The sequence below is a fragment of the Anser anser genome (genome assembly GCF_964211835.1).
Source record: "Anser anser genome assembly, chromosome: 8".
NCBI lineage: Eukaryota > Metazoa > Chordata > Aves > Anseriformes > Anatidae > Anser > Anser anser.
Window position 1 is genome coordinate 15,218,526 of NC_139728.1, and position 15,168 is coordinate 15,233,693.

Below are 15,168 nucleotides of genomic sequence, written 5' to 3' on the forward strand. Positions count from 1 at the left end.
CAGTGGAAAAACGACTTCTCATATCCAGTTGAACTTATGTTTAAACTTACATCCCTCCTACCCTGCACTACAGTGAAGAGCTCCATCTTCTCAATAATCTCCTTGTAGGTACTGTGAGGCTGCTGGGATATCCCCTCAAAGCTGTCTCTTCTCAAGGCCGAACAACTTCCATCTCCTCAGCTTCTCCTCCCTTGGCAAGTGCTCCAGGAGCAAGCATCCTGGTGGTCCTCCACTGAATTCACCTCAGTTTACAATCTTTCCTGTACTGGGACCCCAAAACAGGATACAGTATCTGGATGTGACCTAACAAGTGCTGAGCAGAAGGGGATAATCCACATTTTGATCTCCTGGCCCTTCCCTGGTCTGTGCTGCCCAGGTTGCTGCTGCCAGGGCGTTGTGGGCTCCTCTCCGCTCGCTGCCAACAGACCCCAGGAACTTTCCTGTAGAGCTGCCCCCCAGCCAGGCAGACCCAGGCTGGATCACTGCCAGAGACTCTGCCTTCCCAGGGGCAGGGCTTTGCACTGAATTGAATTTCATAAGGTTCACTCACCTCAGCCCACCCCTCCAGCCTGTCTAGGACACTCTGAGCGGCAGCTCCACTCTCAGGCTGTCACCTGCTTCTGCCAGTTTTATGTCACTGAAAACTCGATGAGACTGCTCTCCATAGCTTCCTGCAGGACATTGACAAAGTTGTTAAGCAGGACAGGTCCAGCTACAGACACCTGCAGTACTCCACCGTTGATCAGCCCCCTGGTAGAGAACCAACACTTAACAGAATTCCTCTGAGCCTGACCTTTTAACTAGTTTCTTTAAATGGATGGACAGCCAGATGCATAGACTGTGACTCCTATTCTGTGTTCCAATGAGCAATTTATTTTTCAATGTAACACAAAAAAGGTTTTCGTTTCCTTTTGCAATATGTTCTGGAAGATGCCAGCCAAAGGATGTTGGAATCACTCAGATGTGAAAATGTCCTCAGCGTGCACATTCAGTGAAGTCAAAAATCTCAGTACTGGTTTCTAGAGAATATTTAGTACAATGTACACAGCTGATTTTATCACTATAGTGATACAGAAGAGATCAAGAAATTATGATGAAAAATTATTTGCCTGAGAAAATAACTCGCAACTAATTTTAACATCAGCCATTAATAGAGTAATCACTGCCTGCACAATTGGTGGTTTTAACTAAAGGAAAAGTTTGAGGAAAAGTCTGCATCAGGACTGCCTATACCCACATAATCTGATTTATAAACTTTTTTCAGGTTTGCTGAGTTGTGAAAAAAAGGGTAGAAAATGTTTCAGCAGTCACTTACCCCAAGGCCTGTTTATTTTCATCACAATATCAGACTAGAAAAACCAGATTCTTTGGCCCACCCTGTCAGGTAGCAGACTGGTGATGCACTGTGGGAAGGGAAAACCTCATCTCCCTTGTTTCCTAATGCATTTGATTAGGTGAACACAACAGGAGTTATTCAAATACATGTGATATAACACTGTAACAAATACATGTAGCTTACTGCACAGAACCACCTTGCTTCCAAACAAGCAGAATGATGTTGTGCAAATTTATGGTATACTCTTTGAAAACGTACTTACCTTCCTTAGGCAAACAAGTTTTAGATGTTTAAAGTCAGGTACAAGTCATCTCATCCTTAGAACCAAAGTATTCTTAATGAGTAAATGAGGCTACTCAGACTTTTCTGGAGTAGTATTTTGGTTGTTTTGTTTAAACATAAATGTATTTCCATTTCAAAACAACTCATTAAATCTTATCTCATTTTGCTGCAATTGCAAATACGCCAGACAAATCCAAAAATAATTTTATGTGCTGACATCTGTTTTGAAGGGATTTTCAATGGCAGATGAGTTTAATTTCAATGGAAGATGAGTTTTGAAACCCAAACAGCTTGCCCATATTTGGTAAGCATTTCCCAATTCACCTACCTGGTTTCAAATTATATTTTTAACAGGATATGTATGCAGCATATTACTGATAGGAATGGTTACAAATGCTCTCTCACTGCCAAGAGAAGACAGATCTACTAGAGTGTCTTAGTAGCCTCCTGTATAGCTAGTGGGCACCACAGGTTACGTGCAGCACTATTGCAAGGCGAAGCCTGATTTCACGTAGTGCAGAGACAACCACATTATCTAGCACTTCTTAAAAGTGTTCTACACCAGCCAGGAAAGCTCAAGAGGTTGACACTACGCCATAGTTGGGTGATCACAAATTTGATACACAAATGCAAGCTGACCTAATTTCTGTTACATAAGAAACAGAATGTGCAAGCAACATCTTGCCCTTGCCAACTAAATCCTAGGTGGCTTGCAATTACAGCTGACAATAGGTGGAAAATTGCAGCAACAAAACACCAGAAGCTGGTGCCTTTCTACCTTTAAATCAGTAGTTTAGTGGATTAAAGTAAAATATTTGCGTATTGCTGGATCACCCTGAAAGTATGTCAAACGTTGTGTTAGGGAACAACCCTGTGAGTAGATAAGAAAACAAGATCTGAAACTATACCTCGATTTGCAGGTAGAAAAAGATCAGGGACTTAAAGAAAACTCCTACACCCACAAGTGAACTTTTCTCTCTTCTTTTAGAAGCACCTGTGAGAGTATGCAAGAAGAGTACACCTGAACAATTCACACATGCAAATCCACACCAGCTGAAGAGCTGACTTAATTTCCAGCAGCAGAGCTCTTGTGCAATACACACGCTGGATCACTCCAGGGCTTGGAGCCACACTTAGCAGATTTGCCTCCATTCCTGCTGGGAGTTCCTTGTGCTTGAGGCCCTTTTTCGCAGCCTTTGCTGGAAGCTTTCTTTCCACCTCCTGCCCACATTCATCAAGTGTAAGTCATAGACAGGGATTTAATTACTCAGGGTAAGAAAAAAATAATAAAAAAAATAAAAATAAAAATAAAAATAAAAATAAAAATAAAAATAAAAATAAAAATAAAAATAAAAATAAAAATAAAAATAAAAATAAAAATAAAAATAAAAATAAAAATAAAAATAAAAATAAAAATAAAAATAAAAATAAAAATAAAAATAAAAATAAAAATAAAAATAAAAGAGAGAGGTTTTATGATTTAGTGCAGGTCAGTGCAATATTAAAAAATAAAAACACAATGTATTCTTACAGTGTCAGGAGGCAGGAGATCTGCTAAAGTAATACAATGAACATTTCTTTAAGGGTGGAAATTTTTCTCCCGTAGCATTAAATTGGGCTTCTTGGGCAGTGCTAATGCTTTCTACTTCACACTCACAGTTATTTCCTTTTGCTTATTCTTTTTACATTGCACATCCTGCATGGGCCAGTTTGATTCCCACTGACAGCAAGATCCTGCCCTACCCACTCCACTCCCTCCCTTAGCAGCGCAGCAACAATCCTGTAAAGTTACAAGCAAGAGCACAGCAAACATGCTATTTAGTTAGCTGCTGCCCTAAATGCTGAAATACTTTGCCCATGCCTAAAGCTGCCTGTGTTTTCATGTGGAAAGAAACCTGGATGGAATTCTTTCTATCACAGTAAAGCTTCTGAGGCTCATGATACTAAGCTGAATTAAAATATTTCTATTATTAATATCTGAGGGAAAAATATAACTTTGTACATGCAGATATTTATTTAGTTGTTAAACATCAGGGTCCATTTTCACATTATTGCATCTTTGCATTTTTATTTTGTGCCATTTTGATACAATAAAAGTGATATAGAATTCTGTGGCTGGACAAAAGCCACATACTTCTCAGGATTGTGTTATTTTTCTTGCTCCTTGGTTTGACATCTCCTTCAGCCTACAGAAGGAAGGCATCCAATTGAAAGCCCAATTCAAAGTCCTCCCTGCCTTCCTCAACACACCAGTAACCATTACATGCTGTAGACACCAGACATCCTCAAATCCCTTACACACATACTAAGAGAACGCAAATTTTAGAGAACACTCCTCCGTTTGCATTTTAACTCTGTTCAATAAGCCGTCACTACTCCAATTAACATTTTATTAGGCCACTATTTACCCCAGTCTGTTAAGGCAGAACAAAGATTCATGGCTGATTGTTACTTAAAACATGTAAACTTACAGGAAAAGCAGCCATGGGCTGCAACACTTGAATGTGGGACACTTCTACTATACAAGAGCATATCTGCTGTCCGGCAGCCTTCAGAACAGAGGGAAAGAGGAAACATATTAGGTTAGGTCAGGCAGAGGAGAACTAAGGCAACTGGAGCAAGAGGAAAAGGGAAAAGGTAACAAAGTAATATAGACAATAGAAGTCTAAAACCAGAAGTTTCTGCCTCCATCAGGGGCTTTTGTAAGTAATCAAGACTCATTTTGTCTTGCATGATTCTTTGCTGGATTTACAGGATCCATGAGTGAAGTGTTGGGGAGGAGACAACTCTACCCACAAATAATTGGGAAAGAGAAGTAACAGATTTCAAGGTTTGCTGATTCAGCAAGAAGGCATGAAATTTTTCTTCTTCAGTGTTTAAACATACTTAACATAGAACTCATGGAGAATAACATTAACAGCTAAAAGTAGGGATGTTAGGACAACTAGGTTATGCTGACAGCCCTCATTGATCTAGCACTCTTGTTTAGTCTTTTAGAAATGTTGGGACAGGAACGTACAAGCCGTAAGATGCAAAGCCAGCAACTGCAAACTTTCATTCAAGGTTCCTAATTGCTCTCTGGTTCAGCTAGACGTGTGGCTCTTTTTATTTATTATTTGTGAATATTCAGGCAAACTGGCTGGTGATAGCACATGCTTGGGGAACGGCCTTTTTTCAAGGTGGTGTTGGCATATTTCCATTTTGTTTTTAGGAGGTCAGTGGTTTGGGACCAGACTGAAACATTTCAAAGCCAATATAAACATTTCTTTTCTTTCAGATTATCCCCAGGGAAAAATAACAGTTTGGCCATTGCACAATTTTAAGAGTTACAGCTTTACTTTTGCTGGGATTTTCATTCATGACTTACACTAACAACAGTACAATTACAGAACGCCTCAAAATAATGAGAGATTGCTTTGTAGCTCCAACACTGAAGACTGGCACTGCTTCAGAGCATGCACAGATAATACAAGGATGACAATTTGTGCTATAGAAATAGTCTTCAGAGCATACAGATTAATTTTAAAGAGCACAATAATGCTCTGTAATGCTCTAGGTCATTGACTTTTTATACAAACACATAGTCTGTTTTAATTGCACAGTTGGTGGCAAACATCTAACCAGCACTGCCTAGGAAGACACTGCAAACATACAGACAAAAGGGATGAAGTGTGTGTTAAGCTCACTCCCAAACCAAAAGGACAGGCATTATTATTAGAAGATGCTCTAAATATGCCCAGATGCCTAGAAGATGCCTAGACCCACTGGAAATACTTATCCAGACACATCCCTATTTCACCTTAAGAAAACAATACCCTAAAACATGAAAAATGGGTCTAATATCCTTAGGCAGAAAACACACACTGCACATTGTAACCTCAAGAGAAAATGAGTTAGGTGATCCCGGTACAGCTCTGACTTAACTTAGTTCCTTCCACTTCTGTTAAAATGCTTTATTACGAGCACCATGCTAATAAAATCTTTCTGAGTTATCTCAACAAATCTCCTAAACAATTAGACCACCAGGGTATTACTGACTTTAACTGGCATCCAAGCAAATAACTCAGAGACAGATTACTTCATAGATGGGTGGAGAATGGCTTTAGGTCATCAGAAAGCCAAACGCATTGCAAGAAGCAAGAGCTCTTTTGAGACCTTTGGAAACCTGCATCCCACACTCCTCCCCACTGATGTCATGCCAGCGTGCAAGGGCTCCAAGCCATGCCTTAAGCCATCTCTACCCAGCTTTCGGTGTGCAAAACGTCAGAAAACAGTAGCAAAACAGAGTGAATTTCTCAAGACAAGTATTGTGAGAGGCAAAAAGACCCAAGTGTATCTCCCCAGGTTTCATGTATTTAACACATATGGCAAATTTTGAAATTATATTATTTTTTAAAAGTGATCAGCTTGCTCACATAGGTGCCAAGCTCTTCTTTAACCCTCCTTCTAAAAACCAGGCTGCAGCAAAATATGATGCACATGTGTAATTACAAGAGATTGAAAGATGCAGCCTTGTGCCACCCTGACAAGGCTGCTCAGAAGTGCTGGCTATACTATCTACCTGGCCTATCTCTCTTGGTTTCAGACAAATCAAGTCTGTCTCTTCTGCTTGGGTGTCACATCACCATCCTCCTCATAGACTACAAATAGCATCACAATACCTCAGTGTTACTACATGTTCTAGCTACTGCAGTCTACCCTGCTTTTCACCTGCTCCCAACTTTTGGAACAACACAGAATCTCCATTTACATTGAAAAATGTATACTGTAGCCTCACTTCTCAAAATATGAGATTGAAAAGAGAACATGAAAAGATAAAGGACTCACTTAATCGTTGACTTGACAGTCATAACCTCTTAACCTTCAGCAATGGAATGCAGAAATCCCTCTCCTCCATGAAGGGAAAAAACATGAGCTGATTTCTGGGTAAGGCACTGTGATTGCACCTGCAACCAATTTTCCATCCTTTTCTTTAAAAAGGGGAAATTTATGAATGAGAAAGGTAAGTTTTTAAAAATGGCTTAAGCCAATTCAAATTCTGTGCTGCAAAAACGCATGCACCCACTTTTCCCAATTCCTGCCCTCCGAGTAGGGCAAGTCAGTAGATCCATCTGGTAATTAACAGAGGAAAAAAATGTATATAAATTGCTTTCCAGTCACTCATCTGGCTGGCAATGAACTCATATAATCATTACTGCTGCTGACACAAGGAGAGGCATGACTAGCATTTTTAGAGAAAGCAAATTCCAGATCTAAAGACAATGATAAAAATGTACCTAATTGTGTCTCAGAAGATAACAGTGACTTATTTTGCTTGAGCTTTGCTTGAAGAGTCCAAAAAGAAACCCTTGGTCTCCCTCCCCTAAAGAGGAACCCAGAAAAAAAAAAAAAGACATTACTGAAGACCAGCATATTGTTTGCAGTATTGTACGTCTCTTTTGGAGATGCAGATCCAGGAAGTATCTGGAAATTAGACTAAACACGTCATGGACTTGACAGCAAAGTGGGAGAAGAGGCCTTTGACCACAGGCATGAAAGAGCTATAAAGAGAGTGTGCCAGGAGAGAAAAACATCTGAAATTGGACCCAGCAAAGAAAGAGCAAGCTGGACAGAAAAGCAGTGTCCATGTAAGGGTGCACCTCACCCTTCCCACACAGCCACCAGTTGATTTATTCACTGCTTGAGAACACCTAATTCAGTTTGAAATGGGTCTTTACCTGTTGAGCACTGAAATTAGCCACTTAAGCCACCAAAACATATTTTGTATTGTATAAAATTCTCTTCTCTTCTATTTCTATGCTATAATAGGCCTTAGTACATATTAGAGAAGCCCAGATTTCAAAAATAGGTGAGTACAGTTCTGCACCCCTAGAAAATAAGATACAAATATTTCCTGGCATATTTGGTGAATATTATTGCCAGCACTGTGAAGTCTGCTTTCTGCAACTTGAAAAAAAAAAAAAATCACACTAATGCAAAATAGGAAAAAACAAAGGAAACCGTAACCACACATAAACAGCCTGAACTTCCTCCCCCTTCCTTAGCACAGGGCTTTGTTTTTCCCTCCACCACTGTTATGTTCTGGGAGGTCAGAAAGGCAGCTATCCATGCCCTGAGCTCTCAAGCAGCTGAAGGAGTAACTCCTGAGAAGATGTTGAGGGCCTAAAGAGTTCGAGACTTGGTCTTATGGGTGTCAGTAGCTAACCTCCAATTGACTTCAGAGGGCAAAGACCGTATTCAGAAAGGTTTTGTGTTTTCCAGCATTTCCTTGAGTGAGGAATGGTTTGGTATCCTGTAGCCAAGGTATCCTGTTCCTCAACAGAAAATGGGGTAGACCCCCAGAGACAGAGCAGAACTAAGTAAGTCAAAATGCTTTGGGGCAGGGGTGTGTGGAAGGGTGGAAAAAGGAAGAAGGGGAAAAAATTGTATTCCAGGTAACAAAGTAGACAAGGAGAAAGCAGTTCACTATATTACCTGTGCAGCTGCGACTACAGCGGTGTGATTTGTAGCATACATGCTACATTCTGTGATTCAACTAACAGTAACTGCAGTTATTCTTCTTTACTTTTGTTAGTGTATTTTGAAACACTTTAAAGATGTGCTACAACATAAGCAAGAGATAACAGTAAATGTGGAATAAAACCAGCTTTCCCTTATAAAACATTTCAAGCCCTATCAAGGCTACCAAGTGTTACCCTTGCCCTTCATTTACCATAGGTGCAAGACACTATTAAATACTTTTACAGAAGCAGCTGGTTGAAATAAATAGCAGAAAACCCTACATGTCCCATTTGGGACTTTAAATCTTGCAGATGAGCAGCATTGCTGGGGACACAGGTAGAAGATACAGTAAATAAACACGTCACCTATGCACATTTGTGTGCAAGGCTGGTATGTGTGAGGGCTGAGAGTGAAGAAGAACTTTGGGAAGACCTTGGAATGGCTCAGCAGTGTGTTATGGATCAGTAGGACCAGCTGAAAGAATAAAAAAGGAAGTGATCTTCCTGCACTCTGGAAAATGGACCTGCATAGCTGAGTGCCACCTTGCTACTTCACAAGGATGTCACTGACTTGATCACAAACTTCTTTCAAATCTGCCGACCTGTAAGATCCCAGAGTGTCTGTCTGGGATACGTCCTCAGCTGTACCAGCTATAACTTTTCAAACACCAGAACATCTCCATTGAAATGGATAGAAAGAGGTGGCTGGTTCTTCCAAGGCTTGTGTTTTAATTGCTAGTCCCATTGTGCTAAAAGTATCGAGCAATTCACTTACTCAAATATAAAGACTTGTCCCAGGTAAAAACACACAGCAGGCAGGTAATAACAGTTCGATTTCATCAGCATAACCCTCACCAAACTATGAGCACTTTATGCTGGAGATTGGATGGGTTTAGCTGGGGCTGATACACAACTGCAGGGGATGGATATATGTGGATTTGCTTTTAACCGAGGCATATCGGATGTATCACTCATTCTTTTCAGGATGTATGGAACCTTTCCAACATATTATGGACCAATATTTTTAATTTCGCATCAGAACAATAGGAGGCTGAGTTTGCCTACAGGAACTGGTGATCCACAGAGATTCCCCTTTATGCAGTGCGTGGTCTTGTTTGGTCTAAATGCAATGAGAGAACAATCTAATGTGATTTCGGACCCCTGCCCCTTTCGTCGCTAACCTAGAGATGTTTGTGCATCAAAAGGAAGAACACACAATGTGCACTCAACCAGACAGAGCCGAACTGCCTGCAGCCAAAATACAAAAGATTGGATATGTATTTTTTTTTTGTAGTATAATCATTCTGTCATGTATAATGGATGCACAGGCACAGTTTGAGCTTTTGAAAACCTAAAGCAAAGCTTTACTTTATTCCTGTAAATCTCACTGGCTTCAAATTGATGCATTCTTTTCTGCCAGCAGCACATTGCTTAGCAATGAAATTCCATGGCCCAAACAGGATTTTGAGACCTCAATCATAGTTTAAAAATAGATTGTTATTAATAATTTTTGTTATTGGGGGGGAGAGGTATATGAGATACAAGAGCCTTAATACCTCCACATCACGTAAGGGGTGTGGGAAGCAAGACACCAAATAAGACACCAGATGACCACCAAATTCTGTTCTTTTTCAGGTATAACTAACTAATATTAAGACTAATATTAACTTAATATTAAGACTAACTAATTAAGTAATTAATGTTAAGACTAACTTTTCCAGAGGTCTCAGAGTGGAAGAAGCTAAAGGTGCTGAGACAGGAAGTAAAAAACATCTGGATGCAGAAGAATCTGGTTTGCATATTGTCCAGCACTAAGGAATTAATTAGGCAATAATTTTGCCTAATTTAGTCTATTCAAGAGTGTTTATGTCTCACAGTAACGTCATAGATCAAATCACCTCAACGTGGCTTGTTTTCTTCACAAGACAAGCAGAAATATAATCCTTGTTTTACAGAAAGGGAATTATTCGGAAAAACAACAGCAAAAAAGAGAGAGACCGGATGATGTGCCCCAGATCAGCCAGCATGTCTCTGGTGCAGGTGGGAATGAGCCAGACGTCTCTCTCTTTTAGATGCTGTAACTGCAATACCACAGTTCCTTTCCTAAAAATGAAAATCATATTTTCATACTGATGAGTCTGAGCTGCAGTGTCCAAATTGTAACCAAAGCTGTGGATGTCTGGTATCTAAGGCATTCAAACCATTCCTTCAGTGTGATTCATTACAAAGGATGAGGCCACCTCACTCAAATATAAATTCTTAATTTTTGAAGTGGTCAGTACTGAACCTCTGGCTCTGACAGCGCCTGCCCAGAGGCAGTGAGGTCCCCTTTGTGCCACCATTGCCTTCAATCATTCCAAACAAGGGGTAACAACCCATATGTCTGGGAGCTGGTCATGAGACATCCCAGACCTATTTTGAACAGGCACAGTGCAGTAATAGCCCACATGCAGCAGTAATTTCAGCCCCGATTAGTTTTTAAGGCTCAGCCCTGTAGGGAGAAAATTCCACCAGCACAGCCACTACAAAATTATCCAGAAGAGGGAGTGCATAGCATATGTACATGTAAATCGGTATGTTGCTACACTGTCCTCAAACTCAGTGCAGATCATGGGGGCTCAGCAAACGTCCAGCCTGATATCAGACTCAGCCACATGCCCAGCGCTACACACAGCTCAGCAAAATACCTACTGCACAGCTCATCCAACAACATCACTCCTCTCTGCTGGGTGCTTGCAGTCGGAGATTTTCTTGGACGTTTTAAATATATATATATATATATCATTTTTTTGCTTTCTGATAAGCTTGCCTTATATAACGTCTTGCTAATCAAGCTATTCTCAAGCAACAATTTAAGTAAGTTTGGTTACAAGTCTTTTACGATCACTCTTGTTTCCTGATAGAAGTAATTCACAAGAAATGTTGCAGAATGCAAATTCAGACTTAATTTCTCAGACTTATTCAAGAATAAAGTTTGTAAATTCATTTTCTGTAAACAGCAGTTTTCTCAAGTACAACATCCACTTAGGTTATTTATTTAAAACAACAACAAAAACCAGAGCAAAACTGTACCTGGACAGTGTTGTAGGTGCCCTTGACAATTAGAAATGCAGTCGACCACAAGAGCAAAGCCACAGGCAACCAGCATGTACAGTACTTAACCAGTTAAACCCAGAGTATGAAAAGGAAGCAAGAAATGGGCATGCATATTAAAGCAAGTTTATAAAGAAAACAATTCTGCTTACGTTTTCATGTTTTTCTTAATATCTACATGGACACATATCCTCTCCCTTCTTAGCACATGCTATTCAATATCCTGCGCAGTGATGTTCTCTTTATATTGGATTAAATCTCTGACCTTGATTTGACTTTCTTCATTTTGCTTATCTTTGTCCTTCTCTGTAGCTAAGAAGAAAAAAAAACAACAACAAAAAAAGAACGCATACCTTCATTTTGAAAGGACTGAATGGCTACATTAATTTTGTTTAGCTTCTAGTAATAGTATAATTAGTAACAGGAGTCTTTAAGTGATTATTACCCATTTTTATGTGCCTCCCTTACCATACACTTTTTTTTTTTTGATGACTTCTTCAGATTATTAAGAGCTAGTATTTTGTTGACTTTTGTTACTCGTTAAAAAATGAACTTCAAGGTCATTGCAGCTTTTACAACATATTTTGTTATTATGGTTTTGAAAATAAGTAACTTCTTATGTAGTTCAGTGAATCAAATTTTGAAGAGGAAAAAAAATGAAACGGAGTTCCTGACAGTGCTGGAATTGAACAATTCTATCTAAGTGGGTTAAAAACAAAGTCAGCACTGTAATTTAAGTTATCAGTATAATATACTGCTTTATCTTGCTCAACAGGCACTCTTTTTCTACAAAAGCAAAAACCAAAATAGCAGGTTCAGGTAACAACTCCTGCTATCTTCAGCAAGTTAAAAAACTGAGGATGTCACCAGCAGTAACTTGCAACATATGAGCATTGTTTCAGCTCTGTTATCAAGCCCTGAAAGTTGAAGGCCCAGGTCCTGACCAGTTTCACCTGATCTGCGATTACACAGCAGAGCAGTGGAAGCCTGAGGACAGCACAGGTGTATCTGTGGGGCAGCTGCAAAGTAGGGATATCCCTCACAATTGCTCTCATTGAGCAAATTACTTCCTTAGAAGACTGAGAGAAGAGGCTCCGTGTCTTCTCCTTTCACCTGCCCCCGGTGCAGTGGGTAGTTTTCTCGCTGTGCATGTAGACTGGCCCGCGTTGCAATTCCCGGCCGAGTGTCTGACAGCAAGGTCGTGCCTGCCAACTGGGAACTTGAAGGTCTTCCGACTCCCAGAGGCTGTTCAGGGCAATAATCACATCCAGAGCATGCCGGTGCCGAGGACACGGGTGAGCCCTAAGCAATAAGGGAAAAGGCATCATTCAACAGTGATTTAACAGCTGCTGTCCCAGGCAAGAACTGGCAGAATAACTACGGACATCTGGAGAGTACATATAAATCCCAATCTATGCATTTTCCCTTTTTATAGGCCTAAAGCAGTAGCTACTGCCTAATGCTACTAAGGCACTAGCATTGAAAGAAGAGATCTTCCAAAGAGCTTTTCAGGAGACAGCAAGCAACAGATTTCATTTTCCTTTGCAGACAAAGTCATTCTGAACTGTTTCCATGAAGCCCCAGCACAGGAAGGACTGGGCACACGTGGCTACTTACACCACAATGCTTGGCAAAGAGAGTAGCTTTTGTTAAATGGCGTCCTAAGGACTAATAAACCACATAATAGTCTGCATTCAAACCTATAGTAAAATTACCTACCTACATTCAGCTTATCAGTTTTGTCAACTGAATCAACCCTCTGCTATAGTAGCTGTGAATGGGATGGAACTTCAAAGGCTTGCTGCTAACAAAGGCTAAAAAAAAAACCAAAACAGCCCCTCCTTTGCTAATACATATTCCTTATTCAAACAAAAGAAGGTAATGGCAGTAGGTGACACCTGTTGAATTACTAGTGTCAATAAGAACAGTCATGGAAAGTGGAAAATGACGACAGAACTAGAACTGTGTGGCACACAGCTGAGAGCCTGGTGTAGAGCAACGAATTACCCTCACCTAACTTTCATTTCATCAAAAGACAAGGGTATGTTGTTTCTTTTACCACCTGCCCCAAGGAGTGGTTTGCTAATCTGCTAGAAGCTGCATCTGTTTCTAAAAAGAACCAGTTGTTATTCTACTTAATGGTTGAGCTAGAGTACAGCTGGGGAAAAAAAAATAAAATAAAATCTACTCCGTGGTAGAATCCAGGGCAAGCTTTTCTATAGCAGTTTCCCATGAGGAGAAAATAAGTCCTTTCTTGCTGACCAAAATTCTGGACTAAATTACAGAAAGAACAAAAGGCTACAGAATAAATATCTCCTTGTTACACAAACCAGGCATTCATTAAGATTAACTTAGGAGCTGAAGGTCTCTGTATAACCATTGCAGTCTCCAGAGCTTCTCAAAACATCTTAAAGACCTCTCTCCTTCCACTGAGAAAGGGTATCTTGGTTCGTAGGTTACAGCAATGCCTTCCACATAAAGTAGTTTTTTAGAATACCTTTCAGTTTGACCTCCTTCAGTTTCTTTATTCCTTAAGTTTTTGCAGGGATTTGCATACACATATTAAAAGCAGGGCAATCTATTTACCTGTCTGGTCTGATAAGAAAATTAATTTCCTGTCATAGTAGGATTTTTATTTTTAAATAGAAATTCATGATGCCAGCAAAGTAGCCAAAGATAATGAAATGTTCGTAAGCCCTGGGCCCCTGACTTAAAGCCAAGAAGATACTAACACTGACAGTCTGTATTTCAGCTTTCTTTTTAAGAAGTTGTCAAGTAAACGTAATGCTTCTATAGAGATTCGTAGCATATTTGAGGTCCGAGGTGTATGTTTGAAGAAATAACTATCGGACTTCAATGTCCCTTTTCCTTCATAGTCTCCAAATAAACAGCACACAGAAAGGTTATTCCACTAAAAGATAAGAAAGAAAATCAACAGAAATTCCTGGTGTTTGGTTGATGCACATCCCCATCTCACATGCTTGGAAAGATCACAAACATCAGATGTGCTATTGTTTCTGGAGAGGGTTTGGGTGGGTTCTGTTTTTTGCTTTTGTTTTTTTTCCCTTTTTTTTTGTTTGTTTGTTTTAAGGAGGCCACAGCTTTACAAGCTCACAGCAGGGACTCCACACACAAAAATTTGTATTTGTCTGGTTTTGGGGGAGCCTTTTTTTAAAATTCATTTTAAACAGTTCATTTGCTAATTTGCCATTTCCAGAATGACACAAGACATTCAACAAAAGATCTGTGCCTTACCCACAAAGTTTAGGCACCAGTGTAATGAAACAGACCAACTAGCAATACAGTTCTCCAAGCAATTTTGTTATTCCAGTTCTGCAGTAGGTCTTTGATTTCAGTCTTAGATTTTAGAGAAAATCTTCTCTCATTGCAAATCTCCTCAAACTACCAGTTCAGCAATAGACTCACAGAATCACAGAATCATTTATGTTGGAGAAGACCCTTAAGATCGTCAAGTCCAATGATCAACCTGACACTGCCAAATATTAACGTATCTGTGGAGCAGCAGCATAGGGGGCCCATGGGAAGGTGTTGCGATTCTTTTTCCCCTGTAATGAGTAAGCCCCATTGAGCGTGTTTCACCTGAGAGCTGCTCTGCAGCAGCAGCATACGCACAGCCAGCATCCTGCCAGGAGCAAATGCCAAAGTAATCACTGCAACTTGAAGTAAGAAAGCTACATAAAAGTGTGTAAACTTGGTAAAAATAGTAAGAGACAGCAGCTAAGAGAAATCCTTGCAAGTTTTCTGACTTCTTAAGAGCCCCACACTGGAAGCAGAAAGCAAATGTTCATCAAAAAGATTTGAGAAAAAGCAAAAAGAAAGAGGCATGGCCAAACAGAACGACGGAAGTTATTAAGCAGACATCCTTCAAAAAGCTGAAGTACAAATGAAGACAGGAAAGACTGCAAAACAGGTTAAACCTAAAAAAAAGGTAATTAA

The 15,168-nt window shown here is 39.9% G+C and overlaps 1 protein-coding gene across 2 annotated transcripts in view; it reads right to left on the bottom strand.

The window, feature by feature from the left end:
• HMCN1 (hemicentin 1) overlaps positions 1-12,989 on the bottom strand; it is a 246,882-nt gene extending 233,893 nt beyond the window's left edge. Inside the window, exon 1 of one of the 2 annotated variants that reach the window (XM_083847058.1) lies at positions 11,364-12,989. The gene's annotated coding sequence lies outside the window, so the exon portion shown is untranslated. Of the gene's footprint in view, positions 1-2,526; positions 2,549-11,363 lie in introns of those variants that run through there. The other variant, XM_083847056.1, reaches the window with a different exon arrangement.
• Positions 12,990-15,168: the final 2,179 nt, after the last annotated feature.